Genomic DNA, 15,849 nt, shown 5'->3' with positions numbered 1-15,849 from the left:
CAGAGTACCGTTAAGCATTGTTACTGAGAAATAAGTTGCAAGTCATTTATACTTGTAAATTATTAAAATTACAACAAAAATATTAATTAAACATAGTCTAATAACCACTACCACAAGTGATTTGATTGAAACTTGGAAAAGAAATTTACTCTTTAGTAGGAAGTTAAAATACACTGACCGAACCACCCCCCTCCCCCGCCGCCGGTTGACCTCTACTCCAGGCGTGCCCCGCGGGGGGCTTCTCCCTCGGGCATGAAGGCCGCCTCCCTCCAGCCCTTCCAGAAGGCGGCATCTTCAGCCTTGCCTCCTCTGTGCCGTGGAGCCAGCTGGCTTTCAGAAGAACGAATTTTACCTCAAAATAAAGCTACATTTGGTGCTCACTTAGCAGAGGAGCGTCGGGCAAAGGCCACCCGCTGCTCGTGCCGATCATTTATTTCAGCCCTTCCGGGGCCCGCAAAGGAGCAACGGGAGGACACCGGCCTCCTCCGCCGCCGTCCCGGAGGCCCATCGACCGGCAGGAGCCACCGGAAGCGCCGCGAGCCAAGCGGCGCGCCCCTCCCGCCGAGCCCCTTCCCCTCGGAACCCAACCGGCAAAGGAAGCCACGTACCCGGAGGCGCTTCTCCCAGGAAGAGCCCAGCTTCTCACGGGGAAACGTCGCCCAGGCAGCCGTTCCAAGGACGCGGAGACCCGGGAGCTTTTCAGCGCCGGCCGAGACCGCCGCTCCGCATCCAGGCAGCCCAGCCAGGGACGGCGGGCTTACTCCGATCCGCCGCCCCGCGCTCCTTTCGGCTGGGGCCACCAGCCCCGTCCCCTCTCGGTCGCTCCGGCCACCTCGGCGCTGGGCCGCCCTCGCGACCTTCCTCGCTTTTGGCGGGCGGCGGCAGCTTCGGTCTTCGGGGCTGCCGGCGTCTCTGGAGCCCCAGGCCGGTCAGGCGCTTTTCGACTGCAGAAGCCGGCCTGGACGCGGCTCGCGGAGAGGAATCCGGGCGGGCGGGGGCCCTTCTGCAGGACCGCCCCGCCGAGGCCCCCGCCCCCTTGTCTCGGTCCCGAGCCGACCTCCGGGGGGCCGGGCTTTCCCGCCGTTCCTCGGCCAAGTCCGAGTAGGACGCCGCCTCCTAGGGCGCAAGACCGAGCGGCGCCGCGCCGAAGAGGACCCGCGTCCGGCTTTCCGGAGCGAGGCGCGGCCGCCAGCCTTGCCCGCGCCGAGGACACCCGGCGGAAGCCATCCCAGGCCTCAGCGTTACCGCTGGAAGCCGGAGCCCCAACTTTCCCGGCAACTTCCCCAGCCAGCTCGAGCCGCGGCGGCGGCGAGGCGGCCTCAAAGCGGCTGGAATGTGCGGGGGGAGGCGAGAGTGCGCCCCCCCGCCGGCCGTGCTTCCCCTCCCACCCGCGCCCGCCCCTCTCTCCCCGCTCCGCTCCGCCTGCCCGCCCGCGCTCCCTCCCCCGCCGCCTGGGCTGAATCTTATTGATCCAGAAGGTGGCTAATTAGCCCTTCCCGTCGTGCCTGGGTAATGAGGCACATGCGCACTGCACTAATCAGCCATTTTTTGCAGGAAACTAATTAGCAGAATAAAGATCCAAAGAGTTTTTTTCCTCCCCAATCAGCAGATCTGAACCCGGGCGCTTCCTGCTCCGGCCGCCCCGCCGCCCGGCTCCCGCCCGCCCGGGCCCCCGCCCGCCTCGCACCGGGGCGCCGCCGCTCCCGGCGACGATGCTGCTGCTGCTGCTGCTGGGCAGCGGCGGCGGCGGCGGCGGCGGCGGGGGGGGAAGCAGCGGCCCCGGCGGCGCAAGTGGAAGCGGCTCCCGCCCGGCTCCGGCCGCCGCGCCTGCTCCGCGCCTCTCCCCTGCCTCGTCTCGCCGCCGCCGCCGCCGCCGCCAGTCCGAGCTGCAGCTCGGAACGCGCCGCGCCCGCAGCCTTCATGGGATCCGTCGCCCCCACGCCGCCGCCGCCTCCCGGGATTAGCCGTCTCGCCGGAGCTGTCGCAGCAGGAGGGGCCGAGGAGGAAGAAGAGGAGGACGGGCGAAGGAGGAGGGAAGACGCCGCCGCCGCGTAAGTGGCAACTTCGCTGCGCCCCGCCCGGGCTGCTTTGCATGGGGTAGCCCGGCCCCTTCTCGCCGGATCGGGGCCGCTGCTCCCCTCCCCCGGCGGAAACTTTGGGCGCCTCTCGCCGCGGGCAGGTGCTGCGGAGCGGGCCAGGCCGGGCCGGGCGCCGGTGAACCGGCGTGCGTAGAGGGCAGTTCGGAGCGGGAGCGCCTCAGGGCCCGCGGATCGCGGCCACATTGATGGGCCCATCTGCATAATCGATCTAGCAACCGCGGAAGCGGCCGGGCCGCTCTCCGTTGGCGGCCTTCTCGTGCACGGGCCCGGCGCGAGCCGCCTCTCACCGCCCGCGGGGGCGCCGCTCCGCGGCCCCGGCCCTCGTCCTTGCGACCGGAGAGCCCAGCGGAAGCCGCGGCCAGCCCGTCGATTGGTGCCGAGTCGGCCGCTCTCCGGCCGAGGCCAATAGGTGCGGGCTAAGCGCGGCTCCCAGGACCGGAAGGTCCCGCCTGTGCTTGAGCGGCGGCCGTGGTTTGCCCCCAGCTGCCGCGGTCCCGCATCGCGCCGGAAACCGCGAAGTTCAGCCGAGCAGCTCTCGCGCCGCGGAGCTGCTTCGTGGCGGCGGCTCAAAGTTCGCCCAGAAGGAATCCCGCCCGCCTCTGCCGGAGCCAGACCGGTTTCCCTGCCGCGGGGTTGAGCGGGTTCCCGGCGGCCGCCGCCGCCGCGGGCAACTCGGAGCAGCCTCGGCGGATCGCCGCGATCCACGCATTTTCCGCCGGCCGTAACGCGCCCGAGCTGCGGTCTGTTACACCAGAGGTTGCGGGGCTTTTCGTCCCTGACTCAGTGCCTGGTAGGAAATTGCCAGTCCCCGCGGCCGCCGGCAGAGGCCTCGGGCGGCCGGGCGAGCAGCCTTGGCGCGGCCCGAGCTGCCCCGGGGCCCGGAGCTTCTGCGGCTCCGTATGGGCTCCCGCCCGGGGACGCTCATGCGCGAGGCGGTTGCTGCTCCTTCGGACGGCGACGTTTCGCCGCATTGAAAAGCCCCGTTCCCAGCCGTGGGGCGCACCGCCTGGCTGCCCCGAGGGAGATTCGGAACCGGGAATTTCCCACGAGCGGCAGGGGCCGCGGTGAGGGCAGCTCCGGGCAATCAACCGCTGGCCGGGGCCTTCTCCTTATCCGGAGGCCTCGCCCGCCCGCGGCTCGGCTCGGCTCTCGTCCAGGCGTTGTCGGGATTGTTTGCGCTGGGGCTGCTGTAGGCCGAGGGATTTCCGTGTCCGCGGGGCTCGAGCAGGCCTTGCGGGCGGCGGCGCCTCCTTCCTCGCCAGCAGCTGCCGCCGAGCGAGCCCTGGCTCGGGCACCGGGGCGACTGAGAGTCCTGCTAAATACCGGGTCCTCCGTTCAGGAGACGTCAATGCCCCTTTCCTATTGTCCTTTTACGCCCCGAATCTGTAATTTTTTTTAGCGTCCCCTCTCTACTTTCTTTTTAAAGTTCTAAGAGAAGTTCAATTCAGTTGCAAATCCCAGGCCAGCCCCGGGGCCCCTGCGGCGAAAAGAGGGGCTCTGCCCTTCCTCCGCCCCACCATTTTCACTCCCGGTTTCTAACCGAGCCCCCACACCGCCCTCCTTGCATCCTTTTCTCCGTTGTGGGTCAGTTGACTTTCCTTGCGCAGCAGCCCTCCTGCCTCAGCCGCTGCCCACAGTGGGCCCGGTAGGGAGGGAAAGGGAAGCAGCCCCTGCTTGGGGAGGGTTTGAGAAGGACCTGGGGTGGTGGAGGCCGGAGAGCAGAGATGAGCAGTGGGGAGACTGGAAAGCCCTGGGCTTGGGGCGGGGGAGATCAAAAGCACAGACCTTTCCTGGGCTTTGGAAAGCCGCTTTCTCCATGGCTCTGCCCCATCCCCCTTTCGCAGGTGCCATTTGGGGGGGGGGGGGCTCAATGGAATAAATTCTCTTTAAGGAATGGGAAGCTACCGTACCAGAGCAAGTCCCTGCCCTGCCTTTTTCCCCTGGCTGCCTCTTCTCTTGGGTGACTGAAGCCCCTCGCTGTGGGCAACAACACCAAAAGCATTAAGAAGCCTCTGTGCCCTTGGATGTGTGCAGATCAACCTTGATTATCACAAACAGTGTTAATTAACCGACGACCTAGGTGGAGACCTCAAACCCCATCGTTTTATCAGCCGGTGCAGTGGTGGCCTTCGGGCTGGCTCCCCTCAACCAGAGCCTGGCAGGGAGGGAGCCGAGCCTTTCCTTGCTCACCTTTGTGCTGGAATTCTTGGGTGTGGGAGGGGATGGACAGAGAAGAGAGATGTTTTGACCCATGGAAAATGCATCGTCGGCTGTCTAGATGACCTTGTTTTGAAGGCCGGACCTCATGCTTTCTACTTTTGAAGTGTTCTTGTTTAATTTTATTTCTGCCATTACAGCCTTCCTTATCATGCTGCATTTTTTTTTGTTCCAAAGGAAAGAAAAGAGTCATTATTACTTCAGCTTAAGGTTTCAAAATATCCATGAAGTATCCCATTTACCACCCAGTTATCCATATCAGAATGAGAAACGCTGCAGCTGAAGCGTTTGTGTGTCATGGACTCACGGCTGACTGCAGTTGTGGGCCATTTTCAGGAAAGGCTAGGCCCTAAATAGCTTTGGGATAGATCCCTTTTCAGGACAGGCCAAAAAACAAAGGAGCCAGGTGAAACTTTCCAGGACCGTTTGGTTGTTTTGCAGTTTTTTTAGAAATCGATGGATAGGTAACTGAACTTTTACTGTGGTGGAAGAAGGACGAAGGACGTTAGTTGGCTGAAGAGTCTTGTAATTATGGGTGTGTGGAGAGACCCAGCTGGTGTTGCCAAGAGAGAGGGCCATGCTTCGAAGGGGGGGGTTGCTAAAGGGCCCCCTGCCAGTTAAAGAAGGACAGAGATGGATGGAGCCTCTCGCAGGGCAGGGGAAGGGAAGGAACAGTGGTGCCTGTTCTGGCCCTGAAGAGAGACCTCGGGAACCATTTCCTTTCAAGTCGCCCCCCCCCCCAGATGTCTGTGGATGAAGCGGTTATCTCCACAGCAACCACAAGTTAAAAGGAGGAGGGTGATGGAGCTTCTCAGGGAATGTGGCAATATGCGGGGTATATCCCTGGCCCTTGAATTGTTTCCCCCCCCTTTCTGCTGGGCCATTTCGGGGGCGGGGGGAGAGGGCAAAGGCTGACATGGCCGGGCCTGGCCTGGCCACCGCCGAATAACCTGCCTGTCTCTAATTGCCCTTGGGCACATGAAAGCGTTTAAGCCGGTGGATTTGGGAGGTCCAAGGTGGCTCATCAGCTAGTTTCACAATTTTTTGTTATGATGAAGAATTTCAAGTTGCTTTTTCATGATGGTGGCAAAATAAAAAACATATCCTACGCTTGACTAGAAAACCAACTTGATTAGAATCCATATCACCTTTAATTAAATGGGGCTGTGTTCTTGTTTCAGGAGCCTTTTCAGGTTGCTACAGGTGTGGAGGGGTTTCGGTGGATGGAGTTGCTGAAGGAGCTATTTTTAACATTTCAAACAGGAGCTTTCCTTCTGAGCATTTTCTAGACCACGCTGGCCAAGTCCTGGGGAAATCTTCCTCATCTTATCCCATCCTGCCTGTGGAGGTGGCCATCAGTCCTCCCCTGCCCCCTCCTTCCACAGGAGAAGGCCTCAAGGCCTTGAATGATTCTGCAGGCCAGGGATGGCAACTGAGCAGCTGTTCTTGTGATTTGCTAGGCTGCATCTCCCTTTTCTTCAGGAAGGGAAGGAAGCAATCTTGTGGGACTCCCTTTATTGTGTCTCTGCAGCAGCCCCTGTGAGGCAGGTTGACGGACTAGCCCAAAGCCATTCAGGGGCTCCCCTGGCCCAGTGCACAGCTGGATCCGGGCATTTCCTGTCTCCAACCGAAGCCCAGGAGTGGGGAGTATAGAGCCGATGTGCACCAGCGGGGGCTGCCTCCCGAGAGATGCCTTGTTCCTGGCTGACAGGTGCATGAAGAGGGCCTGTACTCACCGCCTGCAGGACCCTGATTGTACCAGACAGAACTGTAATGGTTGGCTAAGTGCACTGAAAGCACTTCTGTCTGATGGGACTTTCTCACCCATCTCCCTCCCCCCCCCCCACAACAAATGCTGGCAAACTAGAAGTTCTAAGGAAGCTTAAGGCTAAGGAGGACCACATCTGGGGCATTGCAGATCAGCCAGGAGAAGCCCCCGCAGCCCCCTCCATCTGAGCACTCATCCTGTCAGGCTCTCCACAGACGCAGTGAGCCTGGGTTTTGCCCTTGGCTCTGGCCTGGCTGTGTCACAGGTCTTCCTTCAGGACATCCAATATCTCTAGATGCGCTGGGCTCTTGGGGAGTATCTGGAACAGATTTCTTAGGACAAACTTTTTTTTATCATAGTGCTTGCGAAGAATGTCTCACATAAAACCATTCTGTCTTTCAATTTTTAATAGCTGTGGCAAGCACCTCTGTTCAGTAGACAGTATCAGGTGTTCCCTTAGTCCAGCTGCACTCAAAAACTCTAAGGCATCTCACCATTGTTCATCTAACCTGTTTGGGAGGTGTTACGCAACTTCACAGGCAGCAGTGAGGGAAGCAGAACAACCAGGATTAATTAGTAAGGCTGGAGATTTTCCCTGCTGGGCATGAGGAACTCAGTGCAGGAGAGCAGCAGTTCTCCTCAAGGGTCAATCCTCGCTTGGGGCCCAGCAGCTTCAGCCCAAGGCCTTTTCCAGCTACAAGTAGCATATTCCTACCTTGCCTGTAGCTGCACTGAAGGGTAACGGAACCAATTAATTTGACTTAAGGCTGATTTGGTGATGGACTTGTATGAAGTTCTTGGTACTCTTTGAACTTGGAGACATTTCATTACCCAGCTGAGTAACATCCTCCACACTGATAACGTTCTTTAGTTGGCTAATGAAATGTCTGCAGGCAAGCAACTCGGCTCAGACAGCGACAAGAACTGCACAGATCAGCCCTGAGCTACAGAGATACTTTTCTGTTGGGACCTCCATCTTATTCTTGAGCAAAGTGGGATGGTTTTGCCCTCCTAGCTACAAACTTTCCTTTGCTGCATTACCTTCAGTTGCTTGGACAACTTGCCCCAGTGGCTTGTTGCCTGCCTGGGACCCAGGTGCCCTGGAAAAGGTCTTCATGGGGGTCTCTGCCATACACAGGTACTTGCAGTGCTCCAGAGGGAGGGTGTCTGCAGAGGCCTTCCCAGCGGGGCTTTGGGAAGTGACGCACTCTGAAGCAGGCACAGCTTAGTGCCAGAGAGCTTGGCAGGACCATTAGGGCACCTGGCCAAGGGTGCTCCTTGCTTGGATTGCTTGCTGCAGAGCCTGTGGGGTGGGGGCGGGGGCTGCTTGGTCCTGCTGGCACTCGCATCAGCTGCTACATTTTGAATATTTTTTCTGAAGCTGGGCTTGCCCCTGGCGTGCAGCCATGACTTGCATAACCATGATTTATTGAATATAGCACAAGGGCTTGACTTTGTAGAGCAGGCTAACCCATAAACTATGGGTTTACACAATACTGGATGCCGGAATTAAGCAATGTGCCTTCTGGCTTGGAGGGAGTGCTGCCTGCCTCTCTCTTGAGCTTGAAGCAGACATGAGGGATGGGAGAAGACATGGTAGTTTTAACCTTTGTTCCTCCTTGTGACCCCCCCTTCCAGTGTTGGGAGGGGAGGTCCCTAGGCAGCAGAAGCGGAGGTGGGGTGGAAAAGAGCTGTCGGGTCTCAGCAGAGCCTTACCTGGCCATATAGTCCTTGACCTGTCTATAGGTCCACAATTCCTAGTCTTTAGAAGAGCTATGAAGAGGGAACTGCTTCTCTGGGAATGCTTTCCTCCCTATGGGTCCCTGGTCAATATGAATGAGTACCAGTGATGGGTTCCTTAGGGCAGAGACCTTGGAGATCTTCTAGTCCAAACCCCTGCTCAAGCAGAGAGACCTATACCATTTCAGACAAATTGGTTGTGCAATCTCTTCTTAAAAGTCTCCAGTGTTGGAGCACCCACAGCTTCTGGAGGCAAGTGGTTCCACTGATAAATTGTTTTCACTGTGAGGAAATGCCTCCTTAATTCCAGATTGGACCTCTCTTTATTACTCTCCATCCCTTACTTCTTGTCTTGCCCACTGGTGCTTTGGAGAATGGCCTCACTGGGACAGGTTTGAGGCCAGGAAAGGTGGAGGGTTTTGACTGTGAACCACAAAGGGTGCTGGGACCCTGATCACTTGCTCTGTCCAGTGAGGTTTTGCCTCTGGCCTTTGATCCTGCAGTAAAACTGCACACCTACAAGTAGTCCTTGACTTATAAAAAGAGCCTTGGTGGAGCAGTGGGCTAATGCCCACTGGCGGGCCCCAGGGGGAGGGCGTTCTCTGTGGGCGCGCCAGACCTTTGGAACCGTTTACCGGTGGAGCTCCGGACGGCTCCCGACCTTCGCTCCTTCCGACATGACCTAAAAACATATTTATTTGAACAAGCCGGCCTGGTCTGATGGGTTAGGGGTATTTTAACATTTTGTATTAATCTATTTAATTGGGCTACTGTATTTAATATTTCTTTTAATTTTTATATATTGTATTTTATTGTATTGCCCTGTACACCGCCCTGAGTCCTTCGGGAGAAGGGCGGTATAAAAATTAAATAATAATAATAATAATAATAATAATAATAATAATAATAATAATTATTATTATTATTATTATTATTATTATTATTATTATTATTATTATTATTATTATTATTATTATTATTATTATGTAACACCAGCTGCCTGCAATTAGTGCAGGTTCGAGTCCCACCAGGCTCAAGGTTGACTCAGCCTTCCATCCTTCCGAGGTAGGTAAAATGAGGACCCAGATTGTTGGGGGCAATAAGCTGACTTTGTAAAAATGCCGCTTGGGGTGTGTGTGAAAGCCCTAATAAGCAGGAATATACATAGAATGAAGGCTACTGCTAAGCTTGTAAGCTGCCCTGAGTCTTCGGAGAAGGGCGGGATATAAATGGAATTAAAATAAAAAAATAAAATAACTGGCCATTTAACGACAGTTCAAAGTTACAGCAGACTCAAAAAAGTTACATATGATCTGTCCTCGAAGTTGCAACTGCTGCATCGCCCCCCAAGTCTTGTGATGACATTTGGTAGCAGCTTGCATTTACAAGCTGGGTTGCAGCACCTGGGTGGTGCCCCTTTGTATCTCCCCACCCTTTTTGAGCATCCTCCCACCTGAGATTTGGAAAAACCTGCCCCCCAGGCTCTTCCCCCAAGCAGTGGGTTAGGAGAGAGGTTGAGGCAAGAGGTAATTCTGGGGCTGGGCTGGCACCTGGCAGGAAGGGCGGTCTTGCTCTCATTCTTGTGTTTACAGGTTGTTGAGAGCTGCCTAGAATCAGTATATGAAATAAGTAACCATATAAAATCTTTAAATAAATAAATAAATCTGGGTACCAAGGTCCAGAGTGCAGTACCGGGGAAACCAGGCTTTATTGAAATGATGATTAGTTAACATTCTTATTAAAACATGGCTGTGGGTGAAGAGGAGTCGGTTGGGGAGAGCAGAGCCCACATTTGCTTCCCTCTGTCAGTGCTGGCTCTGCTTTGGAGTCTTGCCTTTCATTTTTTTCATTCGGATACAGCCTTTAACTGACCTTGAGCATAGTTTGTGTCCAAAGTTTATCACTGTTGCTGAGACTCCGAAAGCCCAAGAGATTTATTGTATTGGAGAAGGAAAGGAATGCTGCAGAAGGTTGGTGATGGTGATGGATGTATGATGCTGGATCGCTACAGCGAGGTTGAGGATGGAGGAGATGCAGGCAGAAGTTGGCTTTGCAGTCTGGAGATGGAGCTGGACCCATCCTGGGGGTGAGGATCTGTGACTTCCACTGTTATTTTCAAAATCCAGATCTTAATAATAATAATAATAGTAATAAAGTTGGAAGGGACCTTGGAGGTCATCTAGTCCAACCCCCTGCTCAGGCAGGAAACCCTATACCATTTCAGACAAATGGCTGTCCCATCTCTTCTTAAAAGCTTCCTGTATTGGAGCATTCACCGCTTCTGGAGGCAGGTGGTTCCACTGGTTAATTGTCAGGAAGTTTCTCCTTAGTTCTAGGTTGCTTCTCTCCTTGAATAGTTTCCATTCATTGCTTCTTGTCCTGCCTATCATGTCACCCCAGTCCTTCTTTTCATTAAACTAGATATACCCAATTCCAGCAACCGTTCCTTATATGTTTTAGCCTCCAGTCCCCTAATCATCTTTGTTGCTCTTCTCTGTACTCTTTCTAGAGTCTCAACATCTTTTTAACATTGTGGTGACCAAAACTGGATGCAGTATTCCAAGTGTGGCCTTACCAAGGCATTGTAAAGAGGTATTAATACTTCATGTGATCTGATTCTATCCCTCTGTTAATGCAACCTAGCACTGTGTTGGGTTTTTTGGCAGCTGCAGCACACTTCTGGCTCATATCTAAGTGATTGTCCACTAGGACTCCAAAATCCCTCTCACAGTTACTGCTATTGATCAAGGTACCACCTATACTATACCTGTGCATTTGGTTTTTCTTGCCTAAATGTAGAACCTTATTTTTTCACATTGAATTTCATTTTGTTAGATAGCGCCCAGTGTTCAAGTCTGTCCAGATCCTCCTGTATCTTAAGCCTATCTTCTGGAGTGTTGGCTATTCCTGCCAGCTTGGTGTCGTCTGCAAATTTGATGAGTTCCCCATCTATCCCCTTGTCCAAATCATTGATGAAGACATTGAAGAGCACTGGGCTAGAACAGAGCCCTGGGGCACCCCACTACACACTTCCCTCCATGTAGATGTGGTTCCATTGAGGACCACACACTTGAGTACAGCCAGTCAGCCAGCTACGAATGCATCTGGTGGTGATGCTGTCTAGCCCACATTTTGCTATCTTATCAAGTAGTAGGTTGTTATCTACTTTATCAAATGCCTTACTGAAGTCCAAGTAAATTATATCGTCAGCATTCCTCTGGTCCACTAGTTTTGTCACTTGGTCAAACAAGGCAGTAAGATTTGTCTGACAAACCCATGCTGGCTTTTAGTAATGACTTTGTTTGCCTCTAGGTGCTCGCTGATACGTTGTTTGATTATCTTTTCCAGAATCTTCCCAGATAATGAGGTCTGTCGTTTCCTGGATCTATTTTCCCCACTTTTTTGAAGTTGGGAACTACATCAGTTCTCTTCCAGTCCTCTGGTAGTTCCCCAGTGCTCCAAGATCTTTGAAAAAATATAGTTCAGTGGTTCTGAGATCACATCTGCCAGTTCCTTGAGAACCTTGGGGTGTGATCCATCTGGTCCTGGTGATTTGAACTTGTCTAGGCTGGACAGGTGCTAACTTACCATTTTCTTGCCTATCTTAACTTGTGTCTCTAATCTGTTTTTATGGTACTGTTTTTGATAGATTGGACTGTTTTTCCCCTTTGTGTAAAGATAGATGCAAAAAACAAGTTAAATAGTTCTGCTTTCTCCCTGTTGCTTGTCACCTTGCCACTTTCCCCCACTAATGGACCAATCATTTCCTTAACTTTTTTCTTGTTTTTTATATGTTGAAAGAAGCTTTTTTGTTATTTTTGACTTTGATCGCAAGCCTTAGTTCATTTTGAGCCTTAGCTTTCCTCACTTCATCTTTGCAGGCTCGGGCTATTTGCTGATATTCTGTCTTAGTTATGTGCCCCTCTTTCCACTTTTTACACTTGTCCTTTTTATCTTTCAATTTATCAAAGAGTTCTTTATGCACCCATGCTGGTTTCTTTTGAGAACTGTTATTTTTCTTCTTTGTTGGTATTGTGCTAGACTGGGGTTTTATTATTTCACTTTTCAAAATGTCCCAAGCTTCTTGAGTTATTTTCCCCTTGAGGATTCTCGTCCATGGAATCCTTCCCAAGCTCTCTCTAAGTTTATTGAAATTAGCTCTCTTAAAGTCCAAGACTCTAGTTTGACTGTGTTCTATTGCTTGTGCTTCCCTAATATCCAATATTGCATGATCACTTTCCCCCAAGGTTCCTGTAGCTTCAGCACCTATCATTTCATCTCTGTTAGTGAGGATTAGATCCAATATGGCTAATCCCTTAGTTCCCTTCTCTACTTTTTGGGAGATAAAGTTGTCTGCTAGGTTTGTCAGGAATTTGTTTGATCTTCCACTTGGTGCACAGTTTGTCTCCCAGTTGATGTCAGGGTAATTAAAATCCCCCATTACTATTGTGATGTGCTTCCTACATACCTTAGTTAGCTGACTAGCAAAAAGTTCATCTGTTTCCTCTGTTTGGTTGGGCGGCCTATAGTATACACCTATGGCAATGTCATTTCCCCTCCCCTTTTATATTGACCCAAATGCATTCAAATGCTCATTGGGTGTCTGATTTCTGAATATATCTCCATCTCTTTGATGGGCCTTCTAAAATGGATCTTCCATTTGCTATAAAGCCCTAGGATGATTTATAAATGATCAAAAATGAAAATCTTCCCAAACAAAAGCAGTGAGAGTACAGTGGACACTAAATGTTTCCATCGTCAAAGCAAACAGGGCCTTATAATAATGATGTACTGTTGGCAGCGATGAAACTTAGAGAAAAATGGAAAGCCTTTCCAGGCAACACGCTGGGGGGGAGGCCGGTAGGCAAGCAGGCCTCTCTCGAACCAGTGGCCACGAGGCCTCCATTGCAGGTGCTGTTCAGCTTGGGCGGAGTTGGGGGCCCTCCCGAGCTTGGCTTCTGGGAGCGGCAGTAGCAGCACCTTCCTGCTCCCTTTTTGAGTCTGTTTAATTGATTTTTCTGGTGCTGCTGGATCTTTTTGTTTTGCCTGAGAATTTATTGTTTTTATAATTGATTGATTGCTTGGATAGTTGCTATTTATATGTTGTGAACCTGTAAATGGCTATGATTCTCCAGACTTTTCCGTTTGCTTCCAATAGCCCTTTGCTGGATTCCCTGTCCAGACCTGGTCAGAAAAGTCTCCGGCTAGGCTTGGACCGAGTAAGCCACCACTCTTTCCTCCGATCTAGTCAGAAACCTGGAAGTGAACCGCAATTCAAGGGGAAGCTGAGTGTGGGCAGCCCCTCTCTTAGCAAGATGTTGTTTGCTGTGAGACTCAGACAGGTGCTATGTAGACAGGGTTTCCTAGTTCCCTGTTCCTTTGCCTGTTTTAGGAAGATTTTACCTGCTAACAGAAAATAAAATTTGTCTTTGTGCAGGGTCACCTGAGCGGCAAGGGGTGTCCTTGGAGGTAGGTGAGATGGGCAATGGGGGCCTTTTGTGCAAGCCCAGGAGCTGCTTATTTCCTGCTGGCTGCTCAAATGCTGTTTGGGAACAACAGGACTTGTCTCTTTCAAGACAGTTGCCATTTCAGGAACTTTAGTACAAAACATGCAAACTTAGCCCAGTTTTTGAAGCAGGTGGAATTATTGCAGGGTAAGTGAGAAAATGCAGCATTTGAGAATGAGTCCTTTGATCTTTGACCATCCCAAACTGAGAGATTGGTCATTCCAGATGAAGGAACACCACTGAGGTATTGTTTGAAGAGCAGAGAGATTCCATGTTCTCCCTTGCAGGTACCTTTGGTGTCTTTGAGAACCAAGTCAAGCCATGATTGTGGCCTGCAGGATTTTCCAGGGGAAAAGACCCCGGACTTGTAAACTCTGTGGAGGGTTGGTCTGGACCTTCTGAGGAACTTGCACATTTGCTGAATCCAACAGAAGACCTACCAAGCAGTGGACCAGCATGTTCACTGTCTATTTCCAAAATGAATAAAAACTGCTATTGCTTAAGGTAAAGGTCTGCAAAGAGTAGATGCAGCGATGCAGCGTATTAAGTATATCTCTTATTTGATACAGAAACACGCTTGGTAGCATTGGTAAGTATTACAGTCGCTCTGAGCTGTTAACCGCTCACCCCGTTTCCTGCATGAACAGCACGAGGATGAGCTGGCATGTTTCTGCACACTTTTCCTTACACCCTTGAAGTGGACCCTAAGGCTTTACAGCTGTTGCCCTGATGAACGTCAGGCCTTCAGAACACGGCTCCACTTGGGCACTCTCTCCGTTCTGATCAGGGGACAATGTCTGCCAGCCATGGTGGAGAAACTCCTCTGGGTGTGTGGAATTCGTGCCTGGTCTTGCCTTTCCTGTTTCAGTGGAATAGCCTGGCTAGTTTGCCACTGCGGGCGGGCGAGAGGAAGGTGCTGGGCTCAGCCGGCTCTAGTAAGTTTGTGTGGGGCTCCCCACTGCTTGGCCCCCCTGTGACTGCTGTTTGCGCAGGGGCTCTCCTTTGCCTGGGGAAATTGGCAGGAAATTGCCCCCCTTTCTGTGACCCTCCCTGAAGCTGCTGTCCAGGGTGGATTTGCATATGTTAATTGTTTGCCTTGTCCTAGCTTGTTAGCTGTGATATGTGGCTGCATTTGTATGCAAATAGTAGCAACTTGCTGCTGAGTTAATTAGTGCTTTTCACTTTATTTCCTGCAGCTCTGAAGAAAGGCTGGTTTCCCTTTCTTCAACTGCCTCTCCTCCCCCCCCCCCCACTTGCTGCAGTTGCTGGGAATGGAAATGGCTAAGGAGTCTCTTGTTCAGCAGGGGACAGAGGCCCAAAGGCTCTCCTCTGTGTCTCTGTTAAGTTCACCTGACCCCTTGGCCGTAGCTGTGGGAGAAATGGAAGAGGGGAGGGTAAGAAGGGTGACTCCCCCGGCTGCATTATCCATATTGTGAGGGAGGCCAGCGGGAAGGACCCTATGTTGGGGAGACCTCCTGTCTTCTTGCTCAGGATTTCACTGCTGTCTTGGCTCACCTTCATTATTTGTCCTGTTCTTTGGAGGGGAAAGGCCGTGTTGTATCCTCGGGGAGGGTCTGTGCCCCCCTTTCCCTTTGCCCAGGAATGATGGACCTCCAGCTGGCTTTGGTCATCAGTGGGGGAGGGGGGATTGCAGAGCCTGGGGGTGGGTGCTTTGATCTCTGCTTGCTTTGCAAAATCACCAGAGTGGAGGAGCTCTTCCATCTTGCTGCTGGCTGAGCTGATCTGATCCCAGGACTGACCCCCTCCCTTCCCAGACAGCCTCCAGCCCTGGAGCTGTGTATACAGCAATGACCGAAGGAAGACTGGTCTGCTTTACGTTGAGAGGCCGGTTGCTGGACAGTTGCAGACAAAGAGTTTTCTTTCTGTTTCCTCCAAGTGATTCTGAGGGTCCCGTCTGAAGGGTTCACTGATCAAGTCACCATGTTTGTGATGTTCCAAGAAGCACAGCTGTGTGCTTCTTCCAAATAAACATGGGCTTACAATTTCTTTTAATTGGATACATTTTGTTTGATTTTCTAAAAATTAACCTAAGAATCATGTTATTTCTGAAAATCCGTTTCTTCATTCTTCTGGCTAGTATGCAAGAGAAATTTGCTCTTAGTTGGGTTCAGAAAACAGGCATGTAACTTTTCTTCTGGTTTATTATTCCCTTTCATACAGAGTATAATAGTTCTAAAATAGAGCAGTCAATTTTTGTTGAGTGACCAGGAACCTTGGGAGGACCTGGTGAGAGTGGCTGGGCCTGCTCTTCACTAGCAGGGTCAAAGCAGGGTGGGGGCCTCTAGGGGGGCCTCAGTGGACCTCTCCGATCCTCGTCACAGTTACTCGGTGGATCTGGTGTGGCTTGCAGATGGGCGGAGGTGAAGTGAAGAGGGACCATTTCTGCCTGAATTCTGGCTCCAGCCTTCTGCTGTGCCCCCATCCCATCTCTTCCACAAACGGGCCCTTTGTTTACTTGTGTTTTTTTGTGAAGCGAAGGCCTGGCTGTGGCTGTAGG

General features: G+C 52.4%; 1 protein-coding gene across 1 annotated transcript in view; it reads left to right on the top strand.

Annotated features, from left to right (window-relative positions):
• The first annotated feature begins 1,770 nt into the window (after positions 1–1,770).
• ZFHX3 (zinc finger homeobox 3) overlaps positions 1,771–15,849 on the top strand; it is an 87,075-nt gene continuing 72,996 nt past the window's right edge. Inside the window, 1 exon segment of the mRNA XM_081336037.1 lies at positions 1,771–2,051. The gene's annotated coding sequence lies outside the window, so the exon portion shown is untranslated.

This window comes from Vipera berus (genome assembly GCF_964194415.1).
Source record: "Vipera berus genome assembly, chromosome: 10".
NCBI lineage: Eukaryota > Metazoa > Chordata > Lepidosauria > Squamata > Viperidae > Vipera > Vipera berus.
This window is presented reverse-complemented; position numbering and strand designations above follow the sequence as displayed.